The sequence below is a fragment of the Camelus ferus genome, chromosome 5 (assembly GCF_009834535.1).
Source record: "Camelus ferus isolate YT-003-E chromosome 5, BCGSAC_Cfer_1.0, whole genome shotgun sequence".
NCBI lineage: Eukaryota > Metazoa > Chordata > Mammalia > Artiodactyla > Camelidae > Camelus > Camelus ferus.
The window spans coordinates 65,904,476-65,927,124 of NC_045700.1; the positions used below are offsets into that span (position 1 = coordinate 65,904,476).

Here is a 22,649-nt window from a genome sequence, read left to right on the forward strand (position 1 = left end):
ATGGCTCATAAGTACCATGAATGTCTGCTAAATGAATGAATTAATGAACAAATGAAAGATTCTTATCTTTCTCATGGTACCTACTTAGATTAAAAAAATATCAAATTTCAAATTATTTCCCCCTAAAACCCTTTTTGGGATGACATTGCTTTATTGTTGTCCTATACTTATGCTTTATGTACCCATTGAATAATCCAGTATTTGTTCAGAGCCAAATGCTTAGTAGACTCCAGGCACTTTTAGGACAATATAAGAAGAAGGAACAACAAATACAAAGACAATGAAATATAAACAAGGCTGGGTGACTTCAGAAACATAAAGAAGGCTTGTGTGACTGGGAAGTCAGGGTGAGATGGAGAGAGGTATGGGATGGGGTCAGAGAGATGAGCAATAGCCAGGTCATGCAGAGTTCTGAATATGGGTTGTGATTTTATTATAAGGGCAGTCCGAAGCCACAGGAGGATTTTAAGTGATATGATTAACACGATTGCTAAGTGGTAATTCTAAGTTTAGAACACAGGCCTTCTGACTCCTGGACCTAAGGACTTCTACACAAAGCAGGTGTCAGAGTTGGGACTAGAAGCTAAACTCTGAGGCTCCCATCCTCTGATGGAGTGAAACCAGCTCCAAAATGGCAGCTCAGACATGAGGCCTTCCGATTATGCAGTAATATATCTGCAGTGGCACCCGTTCTCCTGAAATAGGTGAAAAGACAGACTCCTGGAGTCACTTCCACTGAAATGGGCCTTTACTGTTCCATCTATAGATTGGGAATAATATAACCTCTCATCCAATAGGAAGATGGAGGACCAGAGACCTTGGGAGCAGGGAGCATGTGACCTTGGGCTGCTGAGAATCACCTGTGGTTCAAATAGTCTGCATAATCCAGGCATCATATCGACAGTGTCTGTTCTGCTCATTTAATAAGTGAAAATTATGACATTGCCTTGTCTGGTGTAAAAGATCTGGGTGATTATGTTCAGTGACAAGAGAGGTGTCAGCATGGGTTTCATATTGTTTTGAACATCATCCAGAAAAGTCACAGGCGAGATAGGTAAATGCATCCTGATTAGTGAAGTTTTGTTTTGTTGTTTTTGAGCAAAAGGGATGATGGATTTTGCCACGTGGGGTCCCTTTGCAAGGGATTCTGTGATCCTCAATAAATCAGTATGGGAATGCAAATGTTGGGGTCACTGTTCTGCAGAGAATTCGGGTCTTACCCATAGGCTTGAAGCTTGGCTCCCCTTTCCCTCCCAACTTGCATTTTCTTAACAGAGAACTCAGCCTGGAGACACAGCTCCCCTTTTCTCTGGGATGCGTCCCTCCAGGGACTGTGGGCCACGCAGTCCTCAAGCCTTCATTAACACGCGAAACCTGTGCCCATCCCTCATGAGTCCCCACTGCAGACACCCCTTAATCCTCAGCCTGTTCTTTCTTCTGGCTCTGCGGCTCTCAATTCAGTAGTTTGTCTTGACAGCAGAGGGACTGTTCTGCTCTAGCTGACCACTAAGTGACATTTTGATGTTATTAATGTGTATTCATCTGCCCCCTTTCTTCTCCCAAAAGGAGCAAAGGAGACAAACATTACAGAATAGAGATGAGGGGCCTGAACAGGCGATCATGTGGGTGGGGGGAAGGGACAGAGGAAATTGAAATAGTGGTGAGCTCGATGGAGCTGAGGAAGCGGAGGAGGCTCCAAGGAAAGCTGGTAAACAACAGGGTTTGTGCATCGTGCATCGCAGAATCACACCTTCTCTGAGTCCACTGTTTCACCAGCCTGCCCCCACCAGCCCGGCGCCTCTTAGCAATTCCCCAGCTGTCAGCTCCCTACCTGCCTGGCTCGAGCTGCTCGGCTCAGAGCTGCTCCCCTGGGCCTCTCGCTGGCTTGTCAGTGGGCTGCGTCAGCATCACGCCACACTGTCTCCCGTTGGCCCGGTGATCAACGCCTGACGGGCCAGCCCTCTCTCCCCTCTCAGCTTGGGCCAATGGGAGTCAGGGGAAGGTTTTGGTTACAAATGAAAATAAAATAAATAAGTCATACTCCTGCACTCAGGAGTCTGGGAGAAACATCTTCATGGCCTCGTAAATCTGTCCTTTTAAATTTGTCCTTCTCCTTCTAGGTGCCCCTCCCAACCCCCTGCATATACTTGGCTGCCCTTACAGCGCAGGGGATGCAGAATGAGAGCCTTGGACTTAGGCTACGTGTCCGTAACACCCTGACTCCCGCACGAACCCTCCCAAAGGCATTTGTGCTGTGTGTGTGTGTGTGTGTGTGTGTGTGTGTGTGTGTGTGTAAAAGAGCCAGCCAGATAGAATCCAGGCCAGTGACTGCCTGTTCCCACCCCTACTCCTCTGACCTTTGTGACAGGTCACCCAGCCTCCTCCCAAGTCCCCTCTTTGGGGGTAGCTAAATTACTCCCAAATCATCAGGGGGTTTTGATGATTAAATGTAATACTCTATTTTAAGATGCCTAGCAGTTTTTCTTAAATACATACTGGACATTTTATTAAAGCTTGTTGACTTTGAATGTTTTGCTTAAGACTTTGTCATCTGTTTAAAAGACGCATGTCTTAAGGCAGGAGATGCTATTAATTTAATACACCTGAATGTGAATAACAGTGTCCAAAAGCTGGTCCTCTGAGAGGATCAGGGGAGAGAGCCAGAGGTCTCAAAGGCACCAGGGGGATGACATGGGTGAGGGGCCAAGGGCTATAAGCTGGAAAAAGCCCTAGACCCCTTTGCTGGCTTGCCTAGGATTTCCAAGTTCATTTCATGAGGAGGAATCACCCCACTCGTCAGAGGGGGTGTCCTCTGAGCAGATGGGGTAGTGGTAGGAGGAAAGCAGAGTCACAGAGGCCAAAGGATTAGAAGGGAAAGAAAGCAAGAGGGTGGCTGCTTGGGCAACTAATACTCAGTGCAGGGGAGCCCTCCCCAAAGGATCAGCTTTAAAGTCTTTTTACTTTAGACTAGGGTGGACAGTCCTCCTTGACCACTGCTGTCCCACTCTCCTTTCCCTCCCTCATTTCAAAGTATAATGTATGTAGGGAGTGGAGTTGTGCCTTCCATCAACTATGGCCATAGGGGTCAACTTGCTGGTATCCTGAGCTGTTGAGGGCCCAGGAGGGATTTGTATGTGATATGTTATGGGGTTAAGAAGGAGGAAGAGACTGGGAAAGAGTTAGGTTTAAGGAAAAGTTGCCCAACTTCTGCCAAATGGAAACACTGGAGGCACTGCATGGCAATGAGGCTGCAAAGATGGAGTCATGGCAGTTCAAGAGAGATGTCTGCTGTCACATAATTATTATCCAGGAAGAGTTCAGTGTTCAGAGCCATGTACATTTCTATCTTTGAGTTTGTTGTATCTGTTTCCCCTGCATGGTTGCCATGCTGAGGTGGCAGTAAAGTTTTTATAGACTGGGTTTTGGTGGGTAGAGTAGTTTCCATATTGGGTTGGGGGCCAAGATTGGAAAGGTGGCATCACAGAGACTCTGGTGCCATGTAGAGGTAGGTTTGCCACAAACCTGGTGAAGTTTAATGTGTAGAGTCCCTCATTTGCATAGGGCTCTGTCCATGGCGCTGAGGTTGGCCTGAGATGTTCACACTGGGGTGTAGTCTTCTCTTGGGAGGACAGACACAGGACAAGGTCTAGGTAGGCCCTGTTTGAACAAGAAATTCTAGAGTCCCATATACCTGGAGTGGAAGGCATGGGCTTTAAGTACACATCTCTTTGATTCCATAGATTTTTTTGTCCTGTGTAGAGGGACAGAAAGGGAGGAGGAGCAGAGGGTAGCCTGCAAAGCACAGATTCCTTCTAGCTTGGTTTCAGGGAGTTTCTGATGCTATCCCAATAAGATGCCTAGATTTGGGAGTGCATGTGTATACAGGGAGTAAAAATATTTCAAATGTGCCGAGCCAGAAGCTAGTCCATGGAAAATTCTTCCAAATCCTAAAGCTCATATGTATGAAAGAAACTTGATAAAGATTTCCCCAAATTTGACAACCATCCTAGCAGTTTACATGACAATACCAGTAATGACTTCTGGAACTCAAAAAGCTTTCCCAATCTATTAATAATAAAAGGCAAATTTTGACCAACAGTGCTAGAGGAAAGACTGAATTATTTTCTCTGTAGGATATGACAAAATCATTGTCATGTGAAGAAGTCATCAAAGAGCAAGCAGCCAAAAATGTGGGGGGAAAAATGTTATAGAAGCATATCAGGAAGTTAATTAATGAAAATATTACTTATTTGTATTTGTGGTATATGTTGTATTTATACACTGATTTTTAAAAATTAGATGTGTTCTATTTCTTCATTCTAAATAAACTGATTTTTTAAAATCTAATTTTGACCTTAAGTAGTTTAGCATTTTTTTCCCAGAGGGGCTTCTAAGTTTTATAAACTTCAGCCCCCACAGAACCTGTACTAAACCCCTGTTACCCTCCTTTTTTTCTTGGTAACAGTTTTTAATGCCCCTTATTACTGCAGCTGAGAATGAGAAGAAATTATTTTAACCACTTCATGTCCTCAGTGGATTGGGCTATAAAGACTAAGCCCATTTTTAATAATGTTTATGATGTTACCATATTTATAATGTTTGGGAAGTTTACCAAACTTGCAGTATCATATGATCTTAGGTAAGCCACTGAACATTTTGGATTTTGGATTCTTCATCTACAAAGTAAGAGGGGCAAACAAAATGTTTTCTAGTTTTCTCTCAAGTACTAATGTTCTGTGGCTGTCCCACTGAAGACTGAACTCAGCATTAACAGTTGGAGGTAGAGGACAGCCCAATGTCAGCTGAGGACTATCGGTGTTAATTATCATCCACAGCAATAGCTAGGTCCCCAATGTCTTCCCTAAACAGCCTCCAGTTGCACAGCTTCTCCCCACATCCCACCTCCACAAAGGCGTGGCTCACAATTTACACAACATATGTGCTTTTGCAAACTCATATTTTTCTTTTTTTTTATTGAAGTATAATCAGTTTACAATGTTGTATCAATTTCTGGTGTACAGCATACTGTTTTAGTCATATACATACATTCCTTTTCATATTGTTTTTCATTACGGGTTACCACAAGATATTGAATATAGTTCCCTGTGCTATACAATATAAACTTATTTATCTATTTTAAACATAGTAGTTAGTATCTGCAAATCTTGAACCCCCAATTTATCCCTTCCAACTCCTGTTTTCCCCCCTGGTAACCGTAAGTTTGTTCTCTATGTCTGTGAGTCTGTTTATGTTTTATTTTTCTGATTCAGAGTACATAATGGATATGCTGGGGAGGACTTTAAGAAAGAAAATCTATCATGAAGTTCTTATTGACAAACGTAACTTTATAAAAAGATTCTTCAAGTGGATTCCATCCATGTAAAGATATTCATACCTTATGTATAATTTCTTAAATTTTGTATATTCAGATTTAAGTCATATGAAGCCACATTAGCAACAGCTAAAGTGACAAATAGGAGAATGAGTTTTGGTCTCAGAATGGGGACAATGGGATAAGATGGAGAGGCCTGAGGTCTGGAAGTGGAGTCTGTGGGTAGAAAAGGGCCCCATTTCCCCCAGATGTCTGGGTGATGCCGAACGGAAAGACAGCTCTTGGAATGTGTCTCTGGTGCCACACTTACTCCTACTTGGACTACAAAATCTTCTTGTATCAGAAATATGACCAGGACAATTCCACACATTACTGTAAATGGATCTGTTTCTACGTGTTGTGTATAGTATGTTCAGAACCCATAAACATGCATTTATGTCCCTACCAGAAATATCCACACGGTGATGCAGCTGAAAGACTTCTGCCCAAAGGAGCCTCCATCTCCAGCTCTAACAAACAAACTGCTCTGACTCCTTGAACTTATCCAACATGCATTTCCCCCTCTTCTTACACTATCCCTGGGAAACTGTTTCTGTGCTCTCCCTGCCCCCACCCCCTTAAAATGCACACTGTCTGGGTGCATATGTTATTCTGAAGCAATAATGGCTCTGAGTACACATTTCTTAATTCTTTCTGCTGTGTCACTGTCTCACTGGATCAATACTTGGCACGGGAAGTGCTAACTCGGAGTGAAGCCTGCTTCCTCCTTCCTCTTGCAGAACAGCAGGGTCTCCCTGGAGTGTGGCTGACACTTGTGCATTTACCATTTTTCTTTTCCTTCTGTTTCTGTCTTCCTTCACCAGCTGAGGCTGACCCTGCTTTTAAGGATGGATTTAAGGATGGAGGACTTAGATCTTAATTATTTTTCTTTTATCTCTGTGCAAGGTTTTATTTTAAAATGAGGAAATTACCTGTTTACTTTAGCTCTCATCCCATTGCCCAAGCAGTGTTGTGTGAAGTTTAAGTACATGGATCTGGAGAAAGACTTCCTGGGTTCCAGTATTTCCTATCCGTGTGTCCTGGGGCAAGTCATTTAACCTGTTTAAGTCATAATTTCATAATTTGGAAAATGAGGACTAAAAATGTCCTAAAACATTTCCCAAAGTACGTGTGACCTGCAGGGACACTAGTCCAGTGGGAAGTGTCAGGAGAGAAGATGTCTGTGGCTATCTGTATCCCTTCTCCTGCTTTGTGAGGAGTGGACACTTGTGAAGAATTGTCTGGTGGAGAGAAAAGTGACAATTTGGGATCTGGAGAGGGTTGTTGAGGGTCCTGTGATTTCTTTGTACCTTTACCCTTTCCTGTACAGAGATCTTCTAGGAAACCTGCTTCCTATACAACGTCCCTACCTGGACCTTTCCACCTGTCAGACGGTCCCCTCCCTCTTCTCAAGTCATTCTTCTCTAACCTCCTAATATTTGTGGGTAAGGCTCAGCTTTATCTGGCCACAGGATTTGCTGCTAACCTCTGCCACGTTGTTTTCTACTTCTTACCCCCTTTTTAAGGATGTCCTACAGTGTGATGCCTCCTCCCTTGTCCTTTCCAGCAGCATCTCACACCCCTCTCCACAAAGGTCATAGTAAATTCAGTCATCTTAAGCTAGCTCCTAGAATTAAGAAGTTGAGAGGGTAGTAATTCTTTTTTTTTTTTAAATTTAAATAAATGTTTTATTTTAAGATATTTTTAGATTTACAGAAAAGTTTCAAAGGTAGTATAGAGAGTTCCTACATACCTCTCATCCAGCTTCACCTGTTGCTAACATCTTACATTATTATGCTGGTTCCAAATAAAGAAACAGCATTGGCACATTACATTACTATTATTTAAACTGCATGTTTTCTGTAGGTGTCTTCATTTTTTTCCATGTTGTGTCCTTCCTGTTCCAGAATCCCATCCAGGATATGACATTATACCAGTCATTGTGTCTCCTTAGCCTCGCCTGGTCTGTGACAGTGTCTCGAAGTTTCTTGTATTTGATGATCTTGACAGTTCTGAGGAGTGCTGGTTGAATATTTTGTAGAATGTTACTCAGTTTTTTTTTTCATAACAGCTTTATTGAGACATGGTATTTACATACCATAGAATTTACCCAATAAAGTATACATTTTTTTTTACTATATTCACAGGTATGTGGAAACATCACCACAGTCAATTTTAGAATATTTTCATCACCTCAAAAAGAAATGCCATGTCCTTTAGCTATCAGCCCCCACTTCCTGCACCATATCTCCACTCTCCCTAATCCTAAGCACCTAATCTGCTTTCTATCATTATAGATGTTCCTATTCTGGACATTTCATATAATTAGAATTATATAGTAAGTGGTCTTTTGTGATTGGCTTCTTTCATTTAGCATAATGTTTTTAAGGTTCATCCACATTGTAGAAAGTATCAATACTTTTATGGCTAAATGATAATTCTGCTGTGTGGTTATACCATATTTTATTTATCTGTTCATCTGTTGATGGACATGTGAGTTGTTTCCACATTTTGGATATTATGAATAATGCTACTATAAACATTTACATTCAAGTTTTTGTGTGGTTATATATTTCATTTCTCTTGGGTGTATACCTAGGAACAGAATGCTTGGGTCGTATGGTTACTCTTGTTTAACCTTTTGAGGAAGTGCTGGGCTGTTTTCCAAAGGGGTTGCACTGTTTTAAACTCCCACTATCAATGAATGTATGAGGATTCCAGTTTATCTATATTTTCACTAGCATTTGTCGTTACCTAATTTTTTGATTCTAGTCATCCTAGTGTAAGGTGGTGTCTCGTGGTTTTGATTTGCATTTCTCTACTGACTAACGGTGTTGAGTATCTTCTCATGTGCTTATTGACCATTTGTATATCTTCTTTCCTTTGCCTTTGATTTTAAAATTGGGTAATTTGTCTTTTTATTGGTGAGTTATAAGAGTTCTTTATATATTCTGGATACAAGTTTGTTATCAGATATATGATTTGCAAATATTTTCTTCCATTCTGTGGGTTGCTATTTTACTTTCTTAATGGTGTCCTTTGAAGCATAAATGTTTTAAATTTTGATGAAGTCCAGTTTACCTATTTTTTCTTTTGTAGCTCATAATTTTGATGTCATATTTTAGAATCCATTGCCAAATCTGAAGTCATGCAGATTTACTCCTGTATTTTCTCCTAAAATTTTACAATTTTAGTTTTTACATTTAAATCTTTGATTCAGTTTTTGTTAACTTTTGTGAAGGTGTAAGGTAAGGAGACTGTTTCATCCTTTTGCATGTGGCTCTTCAGTTGTCTCAACACCTCTTATTTAATGACTAATCTTTCTTTATTGAATGGTCTTGAAACCCTTGGCAAAAGTCAGTTGACCAAAGACACGTGGGTTTTTTTCCGGACTTTCAATTCTATTCCATTGATTTCTGTGTCTATCCATATGTCAGTATCACACCTTTTAAAAAAATTTTCTTTTTAAAAATGTTTTTTTACTTTGTTACTTTTTTTTTTTTTTTGGTGGTGGGGAGGTAATTAGGTTTGTTTATTTATACTTATTTATTTTAATGGAGGGATTGGGGATTGAACTCAGGACCTCATGCATTGCATGCTAAGCATGTGATCTACCACTGAGCTATATCCCAACCCTGACCGACCGGTATCACACCTTTTTAATTACCGTTGCTTTGTAGTAAGTAAGTTTTGGAATTGAAGAATGTGAGTCCTCTAATCTTATTATTTTTGAGATTGATTTGGCTATTCTGTTCTCTTCTATATGAACTTTAGGATCAGCCTGTCAATTTTTGGAAGAAAGGCAGATGGGATTCTGATAGGGTATAAATTACATTGTAACTCTAGATCACCTTGGGGAGTAATTTTATTGTGCTAGTATTAGCAAATATATTACTTTTCTATATGTTAGAGGCCCACTGATACATTGTATGTTTTATAGAATTGAGTTTAAATTCAGTTAAGAGAAGAAAGGACAGGAAATATGCATTTATAGTGTCCTTTAAAATTAAATAATTACTTTTACCAGTGCTCCTTATTTTCTAGTGTGGATTCAAATTATTGGCTATGGTCATTTGGTTTCAGCCTAAAGAATTTTCTTTAGTATTTCTTGTAAAGCAATTCTGCTAGCAAGAAATTCTCTGTTTTTCCTTATCTGGTAATGTCTTTATTTTGCCTTCATTTTTGAAAGGTAGCTTTGCTTGATATAGGATCCTTGGTTGAAATATTTTTATTTGAACACTTAGAGTATGTTATCCCACTGCTTCTTGGCTTCCATTGCTTCTGTTGAGAACTCAGCTGTTAATCTTATTGGAGTTTCCTTATGAGTGATGTGTTACTTTCTTTTGCTCCTTTCAAGATTTTCTCTTTGTCTTTGTCTTTCAGCATTTTTACTACTTGTGGGTCTCTTTTTGTTTATCCTAGGAGTTTATTGTGCTTTTTGGATAAGTATATTAGTGGTTTTTGGCCATTATTTCTTGAAATATTTTTTCTGCCTCTTTTTCTCTTCTTTCCTTCTGGTACTTTCATTATGCATATATTGGTGCCAGTAATGGAGTCCCACATTTCTCTGATGCTTTGTTTATTTTTCCTTATTCTCTTTTTCTTCCCCTACTTTCTTCAGATTGCATAAACTCCATCAATCCATCTTTAAGTTTGCTAATTCTTTCTTCTGCCAGTTCAAATCTATTTTTGAGCCCCTCTAGTGAATTTTTCATTTTAGGTATTATACTTATCAACCCCAGAATTTCCACTTTTTAAAAAATTGTTTCTATCTCTTTATTAGTATTCTTTATTTGCAGCAACATTGTGAGCTTACCTACTTTTACTTTTTTAATCATGGTTTCCTTTAATTTTTTGAGCACATTTATAATGGCTACTTTGAAGTCTTTGTCTGCTAAATCCATTATCTGGTCACTCTCACAATTTCTGTTGCCTGTTTTATAAAGCACTAAATGTCATACTTTATTATTTCTTTGCATGTATCGCATTTTTTTTTGTTAGAAAGTGAGCATTTTAGATAATGTATTATGCAACTCTTGAGTGCTGGTCTCTCCAGGGATTGTTATTCTTATTTACTTCTTTAGTTGTTTAGTGACTTGTTTATTTCCCTCACCATCTCACTTCTCCCACAGTGTGAAGTCTTTGATGGTGCTCCTCAGAGGTGCATGCTCACAACCCTGTGATGACTGTGGTTTTGGCAGGGGTCTCTTAGACTCTCTTTTATAATGACCACACCCAACTATTAAGTCCAATTAATTGCTGTATTATTGCTCTGTTTCCAACAATGCCCTGAGGCATAAACTGTTTCACAGGCTAATCCAATCAGATTCAGGCTCCTTAGAAGAGACAGTGCTGAGATTAGGTGTTTGCAATTTGCTCTCACCCCAGGAGGGTGATATGTCTCTTTTGCCCATTTCTCTACAGCAAACTAGCAGTCCTGCAGTTTAGTCTATATCTCCAATGATTCTACCAATTTCCTCCCAACTGCCTTTTGCCATAACTTCCACTGTTTTGAGAGAAACTTTAGGCTTGCATTTTTTCATGCTCTATTGCAAATGTCTGATTCTTTGGAAGGGGACTTGGAACTCTCTGTTCTATGACCTACTAATTCCTGCAGGCAAAAATCTATGAGCCACAGATCTGGTTGCTGAAGACAGGGACAGTACCATGCTTCTTTCTTAGTGATACTCCTGCTTTAGAAACTGAATGCTTGGTGAATGGAGAGAGCAGCAACTCAAGGTCTCCTCACCTTGCTTCTCTTGGCATAGAACTCAGCTGTGCAAGCCAAGGGAAGCATGACTGGGGACACAGTGTTCTCAGCTGCACTGTGCCCGAAGGTAGAGCCTCTGTCCCATGAATGGGGTCAGGGTTGAAGAAGGGAGCCCCTACTTCTTGGCTCTATTCACTTGGTACTTAGCTTTAACAACAGGTAGCTGGGGGAAAGGTGAGAAATGCCAATGTCCTGTCCTTCCCAGGACGATAGACTTCTGGGAGCTGGAAGGAGAGAGAACCTTGTGTTCTTGGTGGCAACAGTTTGGAGTGGAGTCTCCACTTCACTAAGATGGGACAGGGGAGGAAAGGTGTAGGTCTTAGTTCAAATACCACTAACTCTTACTAGAGTTTTAGTAGATTTCCATGAATAAATTTTTCTTTATTTGCTGTATACTAGTAGAAATATTTCCAAGGACTTTACTGTTTGTAAAAACAATTTGAACCAGTTTTGCTAAAGAGTGGGTCTGCAGAGTTCTTCATGCTGTAATGCCAAAAGGGGAACTCTTCAACTCTAGAGTAGTGACTCTTAGTAGGAAGGCATATCAGAGTCCCCTGTCCCGCAACACGGAGAGTAACTTGTGTATGAGCCATCGGTATTGGTGGTAGTGTGACATCTCCCATGGGTGTGTTGGGATGGAAAGAAGTCTAAAAATAACTGGGGTTCTTTCCTGCAATTGGGAAGTACTTGCAGAGAGAACTCAATATGCTGCCTGTGCAGTTAATGTCCATTGATCCCAAGTAGATGAAGACTATAGTTTTATAGTTAAAGTAATGTAAAGAATTAAGAGCATAACTTCTATAGTCAGACTGCCTGGGTTTGCTTCTTGGCTTTACCTTTTATTCATTGTCTGACTTCAGTAATTTGCTTAACCTTTCTGTACCTCTGTAAAATGGGAATAATATAATTGTTTTCACCTTGATAAATGTCAGCTATCAGGCAGGTCATAAACACAGTGGGCTTTTGAGTTTTGTTAGACAGATAAATGGAACTGTCTAATGACAAACATGGAATATCAGTTTTCAAAGAAGGAATTAATAATGCATTCAATTATGATCAGTGTAGTTAAGTGTTTCTGGGGTGATTCAGAAAGCACTTAAGCTTTTACAGGAACCCAGCATCATGTCTCTGAGAGGAAAAGGTGAGGGAGATGGACTGAATCCAACCTGGCCCAATGACATCCCCTGGAAGTTAATTTTGCAATGAACCCTTAAAATCTGCATAGCTTACTTACCATTTTTCTCTTTTCTAAAACAAGTGTGCCAAATATACAAAGGAAAAATGCTATTGTTTAGATGCTTTGTGTATGGAGTTTTATTGTGTTACAAACCCAACAGGTGTCACAGCATTTCCTGAAGGGTTGGATTAGCTGAGCCATAAGGTCTCGTGTCATCCTAAGAGTCTGTGGTACTTCTTATCAGCACCATCAATACTTCTTCCCCCAAAGTCTCACTCATTGCGCTGCCAAGAAGCAGCCCCGCAGAGCCACTGTAGTGAAGTAAATTTTACTCTTACTCCTTCTGTGATCATTATAAATTCATCATTTCCAGCTGCTCCCAAACTCATTTCTACCTTTCTTCTCTGTGCTTTACAAATTGTGTAGCTTGGGGGTGGAAAAGGGATAACTTTAGAAGGGAAGCTATTGCCAAAAACATAAAATGAAAGAACCGCTTTTCTTTGTTTCAGTTCTGCCATCTCAGAGGATTTCTTTTATTTTATTTTTTTCCTTTTAAATTACATCTCCTAATTAGGTCATGCTACTGGAGGTGACCTACATTTCAGAAGCCAACAAGCAACAACAGAGAGGCAGGGAAATGGGTGAGAGAGAAAAAAGAACGGCTTCAAAATGGCTTCAAATGCAGCTTTTCTCAAGTGATTTGCTTGTGACAGAAGTTTCCATAAACTTGATCTTTAAATGAGTGTTGGTTCAATGCAGTATTTTGAAAGCTTATTTAATGGGATACACTCTGATCTTTTATTCATTCACCATGCACACATGATTATCGAGCACATTTTGTGCATATGTGTGAAATATACATGTATTATTTATATATTTATATAAATATTTATAAATTTATAAATATGTATTTCACACACAAGTATATATACAATGTGAGATATATATACAATGTGAGATATCTATATCTGTACCTATATCTATTTCTATATATGTATGTATCTGTGTTTAATTATTGGACATGGTTGAGGATGCAAAGAAACACAAGAAAGGCTAGCTCCTTTCAAGGAGTTTGCAATCTAGTTGAGAAGTAAAGACTCTCCCCAAAAGAGTTAGAAATATGAACTACTATATAGCAACAGGAGATATATTGCTTATCTATTGCTGCTGAAAAAAATCACCCAACACTTAGTGTCCTAAAACAATAGATATTTATTATCTCGTGTAGTTTCTGTGGGTTTGAAATCCAGAAGTGGATTAGCTAGGTGGTTCTGGTTTGGGTACTCTTAGAAGGTTGCGGTCAAGATTTCAGCCAGGGCTACTGGCTGAAGGTTTGACTGGGGTTGGAGAATATGCTTCCTAGTTGGTTCACTCTCTTAAGTGGTGAGTTTGTGAGAATTGTTACCATGTGTATGTCTCCATAGGGCTTCCTGAGTGTTCTAATGACATGGCTCCTCACTTCTTCCGGACTGAATGGTCTAAGAGAGCAAGGCAGATGCTGCAATGACTTATGAACTGGCCTCAGAAACTACACATCATTTCCATAATATACTCTTGGTAATATATGTCAGTCCTATCTATATGGGAGGGACTAATACCATGAGGGGGGCATCCCCATGGACTGTGTGGGAGGCTGGCTACTCCAGGGGCCAAATGATTTGTTTAGAATTTAGGAGCTATAGAAGTCAAGAAGTAAAAGAGGACGACCATGGGAGTAATGTAACAGTTTTCCTAGGGCTACCAAAACAGATTACTGCAAACTGGCAATTTAAAACAACATGTATTTATTCTATCACAGTTTTATAGAATAGAAATCCAATGTCGAGGTGTTGCAGAGTTCCCTCTGAAGGATCTAGGGGAGAATCCCTGCTTGCCTCTTTCCTAGCTTCTGATGGAGGCATCACTCCAATCTCTGTATCCATCTTCATGTGATATCCTCCTGTGTGTCTCTGTATCTTCACATGGCCTTCTTAGAAGGATACTAGTCATTGGATTTAGTTCCCATCCTAATCCAGTATCACCTCATCTTAACTAATTACATCTGCAAAGATCCTATTTCTAAAGAAGGTGATCCACAGGTACCAGGTGTTAGGACTTCAGGATATCTTTTAAAGGGACAGAACTCAACCCGCAACAAGTGATCAGGAAAAGGGGTTATGAGGAAACAGAATTAGACTTTCATGTATGGTTAAGATTTGGATGGAGAAAGAATAACATTCTAGGTGGGTGAGGTGTGATTGACAGAGATGACAGAGAAGATGAGGAAGGTAAGAAACCGTGAGTTTTATTCAGTAAAATCAAAACACAAGTAGGTCAGTCTGAATGGAAAAGAGTTTTTATGTAAGGGAAGTGGTGGTACTTTAGTTTGAAAATTAAGTTATGAATATATTGTGAAAGGTCTTACAAGACATGTTAAGAAGTTTGGACAATAATGAATCATTCAGGGCTTTCCCTTTTTCTTTTCTTCCTCTTTCCTCCTTATCTTCCTCGCTCCCTTCCCGCACCCCCACCTTTCTCTCACACTCTCTTAAGCCCATAACTACTTATTTCTTTTTATTATGTTAATTGAGGGATAACTTACATGTATAAAAAAGTACAAACCTCAGCAAATGTTTACTTAACATACATAAGCACACATACACACCCATGTCAGTACCTCCTGGATTAAACTGTAGAACAACTCCAGCATTCCAGAAAGTGCCCTTTGTGCCTCTTCTCAAGCCACTTTTATCATGTCTATCACCATAGAGTAGTCTGTCCTTAAATTTCATATAAGTGGAATCATATCGCATGTATTCTTTCATGTCTAGTTCCTTCTCATTATTGCCTGTGAGATTTATCCGTGTTATGTGTAGCAGTAGTTGGGTTTTTTTTTTTTTATTGCTGAATAGCAACCCATTACATGAATATACCACCTTTTATTTATGCTTTGTACTACTGATGATCATACTTAAAACTTTTTAGTGTATGGCGTGACTTGATGAAAAGAAGAACTGCTTGTGGCATGTGTTGTTGAATAAATGAACAAATAAACTGTAGTTCGCTTGAATTGCTAAAGGAGGTTTCTAAAACTTTAGGGTACACCAGTATCACACAGAGAAAGCTTGTTGAAAATTCTAATCCCTGAGAGCAAACCCCAGATATTCTGAGACAGAAGTCTGGGACCTGGGAATTTTACAAGTTTTAACAAACTCCCATGGTGATTTTCTTGGAGGTGATCTTTGGGCCTTCTTTTGAGAAACACTGAGGAAGAGTTTGGAATTTAGGAGACAGGAATTGAATAGTCAAATTAATTTTCTTACTGATGCATCCTAATGATCACCTAAACTAGGATGTTGGCCCTGCAAGGGAAAAGGAGGGGATGGTTATGAGATGAGAGAGACAGAGGGAAGACTCAGGAGGCATTGTTGACAGGACTGGCAGTGAGGAGTGAAGAAGACAGATGAGCTTCTGTGGTGTCATGCTGGGATGACTGAAAAAAAGTGACAACATGTACAGAAATAGCAAAGTCACACTAAGAACTTATTTTATGGAGCTCATGAGTCCAGGGCAGTCCTGTGGTTTGAGAAAATGATGTAGACCCATGACAACATCTGGATGGTAACTGAGGAGGCTGTGTTGAGGGTTATTGTTATTTTCTGATCAGATTACTGCCACCTTATTGAGCCTAATGCCAGCCAATGTCCTAAAACTTCAATTTTGAAAGTTCCTCAAAGTCCTTCTGGTCTTCTCTCGCCTCTAAACAGGCTAACCTAGAAAAGAGACCAGGTATGACTTTGCTCAAGGTTTCCAGGCAGACTCATGGCCTCTTTTGATATTGTTAAAGATGGTTCTGAGTAGCCCTCTAGCTTAAATGCCTGAACATTTAAAAACCTGTTTAGATGTAAGTAAAGTATATCTGGTTGTTCTTTAACAGCCTTGCTTTTGCCTTCAGTTCATTCATAGAATCATTGGTTGTGCATATTCCTTCATACACAGGGTTGAGAGCCCCCTTCTCCTCCTGGTCTTTTCTTCTTCTCAAGGATATATGAAACCAGTTCCATTAGTCTTTCTTTATAGATCCAATTTCCCAAACCTTTAATCATTTTTCGTGCCTCTCATCTGGAAATATGTGATTACATGCTTGACTAAGAGAAGCATTCGTTTTCTCCACGCTGCCTTGGCATTGCTGGAAAGAGCTGGAAGAGTGTGATCTACAGGTGCAGTGCACTTTTACCATGGATATGTTCCCTAAAAAATGTGCACATAAAATCACCGTTTGGGGGTGAAATTGAATTGTACTTTCCCCTTTGCTCAAATTATAATCTCAGTAAGGCTTTCATTTTATTTCTCATTGACCTTCTCTGAACTCTAACTTCTAACACTTTAGTTGTAAAGTATGTTCCTCTTTCTAAATTGTCAATGGCTGCAACAATTTTTTCCCTGCAAAAACATGATAAAAAAGTACATATTAAAATTTCTCTTTATCATAATTTAGCAATTATCACTTCCTCAAAAACTGAATTTATCTAACTGGAAATTTTAAAATTCTCTTTAAATCAAGGAAAGGTAAAATATCAGAGGGTCAAAAACTTTCTGGCAGGAGCTTTGGTAGCAACTAGAGACTACTAATTCTAAATGAAAGGATTTTGGGAGTGATCCAACTTCTCCTTAGCTTGGGGAATTTATAGGCCCCGCCCCACCTGTTGTGGAAGGCAGAACTCCATCAATCCTCTTGGTAGAGCTGGGCGGGGCTTACACATGGCAGATGGGAAGGGAAGGCACATTGAACAAGGCTGGCCTTCCCATTCAGAGAATCACTTAAGTTTGTGAATGCTTAGGGCAATGTGCAGGCATCCTTTATTCAGCTCTTTTGAAGTATTTGAAGAAAGATAAGGGCGGTTTCAGGCGGCAAAGTATTTGCATCCCAGGGAAGTTAAATTAGTAGCTGAAGATGACACTGCCAGTAAGTGTTAGGGTTAGAAGAAGAACTAAAGATTGCAGATCTAGTGTGTTCTTGCCAGGAACCAGAGAAACCTGATCATGGTGAATGATGTCAGGCTTGAATAAAGACATTTCTCACTAGGGCAGCAAGGTTAAATGCTCAGAGAGGCAAGAAAATCCTGTCTTCCTTCATAGCCATCAACATTTCTTGCCCCAACTTGGAGAAAGCATTCCGTACCCATTTTCCAGGAAGGTAACAGAATTTATGTAGGATATAGAGAGACAGCAGAGCCAGAGTCAGTAATAACGTGCAGTTCTTCTACCGCCAATTGACAGAGTATTTGTCTGTTTCCTCTTCCAGTTGTCCATGTTTATGTTGCTGCTTGCCGCCCCCCAATCCGTTTCAACCCTGGGCTTTGTTTGACCATTTGTCAGCTTCCCTGTCTTGCTTACTGAGGAGGTTCTGGGCTCTAAGCAGAGCAGTAGTGTGGATGAGAACGGCAGAGCTCTGTGTTCCCCAGATGGAATCATTCCAGGATGCGTTAGCTTTGGTGCATTTCTTGAAGAAAGTTCAGACCAGATGAAAAGGCTCCATTTCTTAATTCTGGCAGCAGAACTGTAATATTGCTTTTATAACATCCTCTCAAATTTCAGTGATGCTTAGAGGCAGTTTGCAGAATGCGTTCTTTCCCGACCAGGTTGTTTTGTCAAAAGCCAACAGGATCTCTTCTAGGGAGTGAGACTGTCCACACGTTTGGCAAGTAGTTCATCTAATTGGATCTATGGACATACCCTCCAAGGATTTCCTGGCTCTATGTGACTGGGTTATGGAGAAGCTGGAAAAACACACTCTAGGGGATATTTGGCTCAGAGAGGCCATGGGCTTTCCCCTTCTTTCAGAGTGATGAGATCTTGTTTGCTACAACAGTATGAGAAGATGAGGGCTTTTCTCAGGATTGTGAGTTCCCATTCCCTGGAGTCCCTGTAAAACACAAGGGCTCTGCTCCCCTGCAGAGGGCACGGAGAGCTTAAGCCCTCTGTAGCACTCTGGGTCAGCTATGTTTGGAGGGGTGCTTTTTTAGCTGTCTTCTTATTTTTATTTTTTAAGTAAGCTTTTTATTGACGCATGACTTACATACAGAGAAGTGCATAAATCTTAAGTGTATAGCTAGATGAATTTTCACAAAGTGAAACCAGTCTGTGTAAGGAGCCTACAGATGACTGAATAGGAGACACCGGGAGTCCAGAAGACTCCTTACTGCCCCTCCCTCGAACTGCCTCCCTCTCCCAGAGGTCACCACTATCCTGACTCCAACACCATAGATTATTTCCGCTTTTTAAAAAACCTTACAGAAATGAAACAATACACTGTTCTTTGCATATCTGGCTTCTTTTGCCCAATGTTGTGAGTGTGACATCCATTCACGTTGAGAGGGTAGTAATAGTTTGTGCACTGTAATTTCTGCTTAGTAGGCCATTGTATGTACACTGCACAATTCATTTATCTACTTCTCTGCTTATGGACATTTGGGTGATTTTAATGTTGAATTTTAACTTTTTTTCTCCTTTTTCAGTTTTATTAGGTAGAATTATTACAGTTTGACTGCACATACGTATTATATTGCATGTAAATACATATATACAGTATACTGCACTTTTTTTTAGTTTACAAATATGTACTAATTATTGTTTCTAAGAACAGATTAGATCTTTAGCTTTTTAAACTTACATAGTTATCAAAGGAATAAAGTCAAGTACAAAATATGAATCAACAGAATGCAGTACTCCAATCATAAAGGACAGTCAAATGTGATCACACATAATCAAGAAATCAAAATAATAATTAGTTCATTTGTGTCCTTATTATTATTGTTATTATTTTTTAGATTCCTCGTATAAATGATGTCATATGGCATTTTTCTGTCTCTTTCCAGCCCGCTTCACTTAGAATGAGAACTCTCTTTTGATGTGCCTCTGCCTGTGTACACCGAGTGTACACGGGGTGTCACATTAACGTGCATATGTGTGACCTCATTCTCTGCAGAGATATAGCAGCCAGAGAGTATCGATTTTTAGGTCTCAAGCCTGATTTCAGATATTCAGATTTCAGATATACCCCTTGTTCCTTGAGTGTACTTGAGCTTATCAAATCAGTTCTGCCACGTTTGGTGAAAATGGTTCTGTAGATACAAGACATGTAAATATACTTCTTCAAAATCTGTTCCTTCTACATAGTTATTTTGATGCTCTGTGATTTTCAGCTGTGCACAAAATATGTGTATTTAGAAAAAACTTAAATTGCATATAAAACCAAACCAAGTTATTTATATAGAATTTGAGCACAGCAAACTTTTACATGGCTGATATAAAAAATATTTTTACCCAAATTATACTTCTTACCCATCTTAGTTGGGTCATCTTGCTTAAAGCATATTCTCTTTATTACATATTATTTATTTTATAAAACTAAGCATTTGTTTACAAACATGAAGTGAATCCTTTTTTGAAAAGAACATGCCTAAATATAATGTGTGTGATATTTGTTGTAAGTTTATCTAACATGAGATTTTTTTACCTTTCATATTTTCAGCCATTAGGGATGAAAAAGTGGTTCATCTTCTTCTTAACATATATATGAACCAAATTATTGAAGTTGTTTTTACTAGATTAATAACTATCCTTCTCCAACCCTACTTAACTTATAAAAAGTCTTCAATTATGTTAGCCAGTACCACATAAGTAGCTGTGATAAATTATTCTATATGCCAACTAAAATCTGAGCATAACTCTCCCCACAATAAAATGAAGCAAGCAATGGAATTACCAAGAGTACTTTTCCCTCTAAAATTATGAGCACTTTTTAATGGATTCAAATATGTGAACAAATATTTGGAGAATAGTTTTGTGTATTTGTTTTGAGTAAAACATGTTTACAAGAGTCACCAATGAACTACTAACACAGTAATTAATTTACTATGCAGCGCTAGTTGGGAAAATGGCTTGAAATTGTAAAAATGTCTTGTAAAGGATGATTTAATTTAATGATTTAACATCAAGTATTATCCCCTTTAAACTCAAATTTATGGAAAACCCTTCTGTGTTGTCTTCACGTGCCTAGCATGGTAATTTAGTGAGGCAAGGAGCATGGTTGGGGAGAAACAGACCCCTCCACTCCAAGAGGGGAGGGTGGAGGGAACCCTCCTGCTCTGTCACTGCTCTCCCCCACTTTTGTTCAAGTAGCCCCTCTTGAGGCTCTCTCATCTGCTGTCCTCCCCTGTCCACCCTCACCTCCTATGGAATAACTGAAAATGTGGCCAGAAGAGCACAGACATATGTGCTCATAACTCCCTTCCATCTAGGCCCAGATGGAGTCAAGGGCAAAGACCATTTATGAGTGTGTGTTTTCATTTGTGTCAGTGACTAGCTCTTGTGCTAGAAGTTCAAGCAGGAAAATCCCAGTGACTTTCATGTTCTTGGATTACTCAGATAATCAGCCATGTACAGCCTGAGTTCCCTCCATTCCTGACTGTGACCTTGGACAAGTCACTTAGCCGGTCTGAATCTGGAAATGGGGATGACCACACCTCCCTTCATTGCCTTGTGAAGCGCAAACAAAATAATAGCGTTGGAAATCTCTTTATAAGAGTAAAGCATTATAATTTTTATTATACTTGAGTAAAAAATTAGTTTTTTTTTTTCCAGCCTGAATTGTCCCAGCCCTTCTGGCTCACTGACTCCAGGTTCTTTAATCAGTTTATGACGTATGGATTTAGTCTGATATTTTACTGATATTTTGTATGTATGATATTTTTTGGAATGGTAAATATTGTGGTGTTCTATGGATTATCCAGGCACAGTGGAAAAGCTTCATGTATTTTTAAATAAACAATAAGAAAAAATTTACTATTTTAATGAGCCAGCATATGGTCTTTATGTGCCTACTACAGACTCTGCTTAGTAAGATTTCTTTTTCTTTTTTAGAAGCAACAACAACATTCAGAGAAAAGCTTCAGGGTTTTGCTCTTATAAAGTGTAATAGGGAATTTCACCTGGCCACCAGCCAAAGGATATAGTTAGGGGCACATTGAGAGTAAAATAGCTAGTCTGTGTTTGATCCCAGTCAGGCTCTTTCCTTTGGTTTCAAAAAGGTGTGGGGTGTAAGGAGAAGGGCTTTATAGGGCTTGTTACAGTGTTTTCTCCTAAGATCCCCTTGTGATCCTGGTGATTCCCATGGGATTCCAGCTGATTCTCCCCTGAGGACCTGCCTAGCAACGCTTAGAGGATTTGTAGAAGCCTGGCAGAATCGATATGCAGCTGGAAGCGCATGCTTTCAGCTTGGGTAGGAAGGATCGAGGCCAGGAGGTGACTGTGGTTTGCTGGTCACCCTCATGTCCAGCGGAAGCAGGGTGCCTCATACTGCTTACAAGGCTATGTGGTGCTTCTTCCCAGGACAGGAGGGTGGGCCATCTGCTTAACTATTCAGTTTGCTCATTTTTAAAAGGGAGCTGCAATATTATCCATCTTGACATTGTTCTGAGCACTCAGTGAGATAATACTTACAAAGCAATTAGTGCAGTGTCTGGCTAAGGTTAAATCTTTAGTTGCTATTGTGTGTCTCCCATTTTCACTTGGATGGAGAGCTCCAACTTGAAGTTTCAGTGTTCTTGTCAAGCACCACCAGCCTCTCTCCTGAAGCTGCAGAAGCCTGGTCCCACTATGGAGCTACGGGAGAGGGATAAAATACCCCTCGTCCCAAGTTTGCAAGATTCTCACCTTTGTCTTATTGCTGCTCATCCAGACCCATCCCCCGTCTCCATCAGCAGATTCACTTTTTTGAGCAGATGGTAGTTTCCAAAAGTCGTGCATAATCTTCTGTAGGAGCCAGCAGCCCCAATCTTGGAAGGAATGACTGGGAGCATAGTTTAAAAATAAGCAAAAATTACAATCATTAGAACAATAAATATTGGTTGGCCTGGATTGGGTTCTTTCTTGTACAGGCGACAGGGAAAGGGGATGAAAGAAAAAAGTCAAACCCTTTGCTTTAGCCTCTCCTGTGTGGCTAAAGGGAACTGGGACCCTTTCCCAAGTGAAGGAGCAATGCTTCTTGATCCTGGGTGAGACACAATATGACAGTAACATGCCCCCAAATTCATAAACATTGGAGGGAGTTGACAGCTGGTATTTTAAGGGGAGATGATTTACTGGCTAATTTTATTTACCTTGCTTCCTTTGCCAAGATCAGCTGCTGCTTTGCCCTGTGCCATTAAGTCCCAGGGGGTCCATAGGCAGCAATTTAGAAATCTATTCCCTTTCCGTGGCTAAGTTTCTCTCCACCACCATGGATTTTTCATAGAGAAAATAGAGAATCTAGAAACCATATAACTGTTGGGGGGAGAATAGGTTCTTGC

The 22,649-nt window shown here is 39.8% G+C and overlaps 1 protein-coding gene across 5 annotated transcripts in view; it reads left to right on the top strand.

Moving 5' to 3' along the window:
* KLF7 (Kruppel like factor 7) overlaps nt 1-22,649 on the top strand; it is a 390,342-nt gene that overhangs the window by 167,563 nt on the left and 200,130 nt on the right. The window lies entirely within an intron of this gene.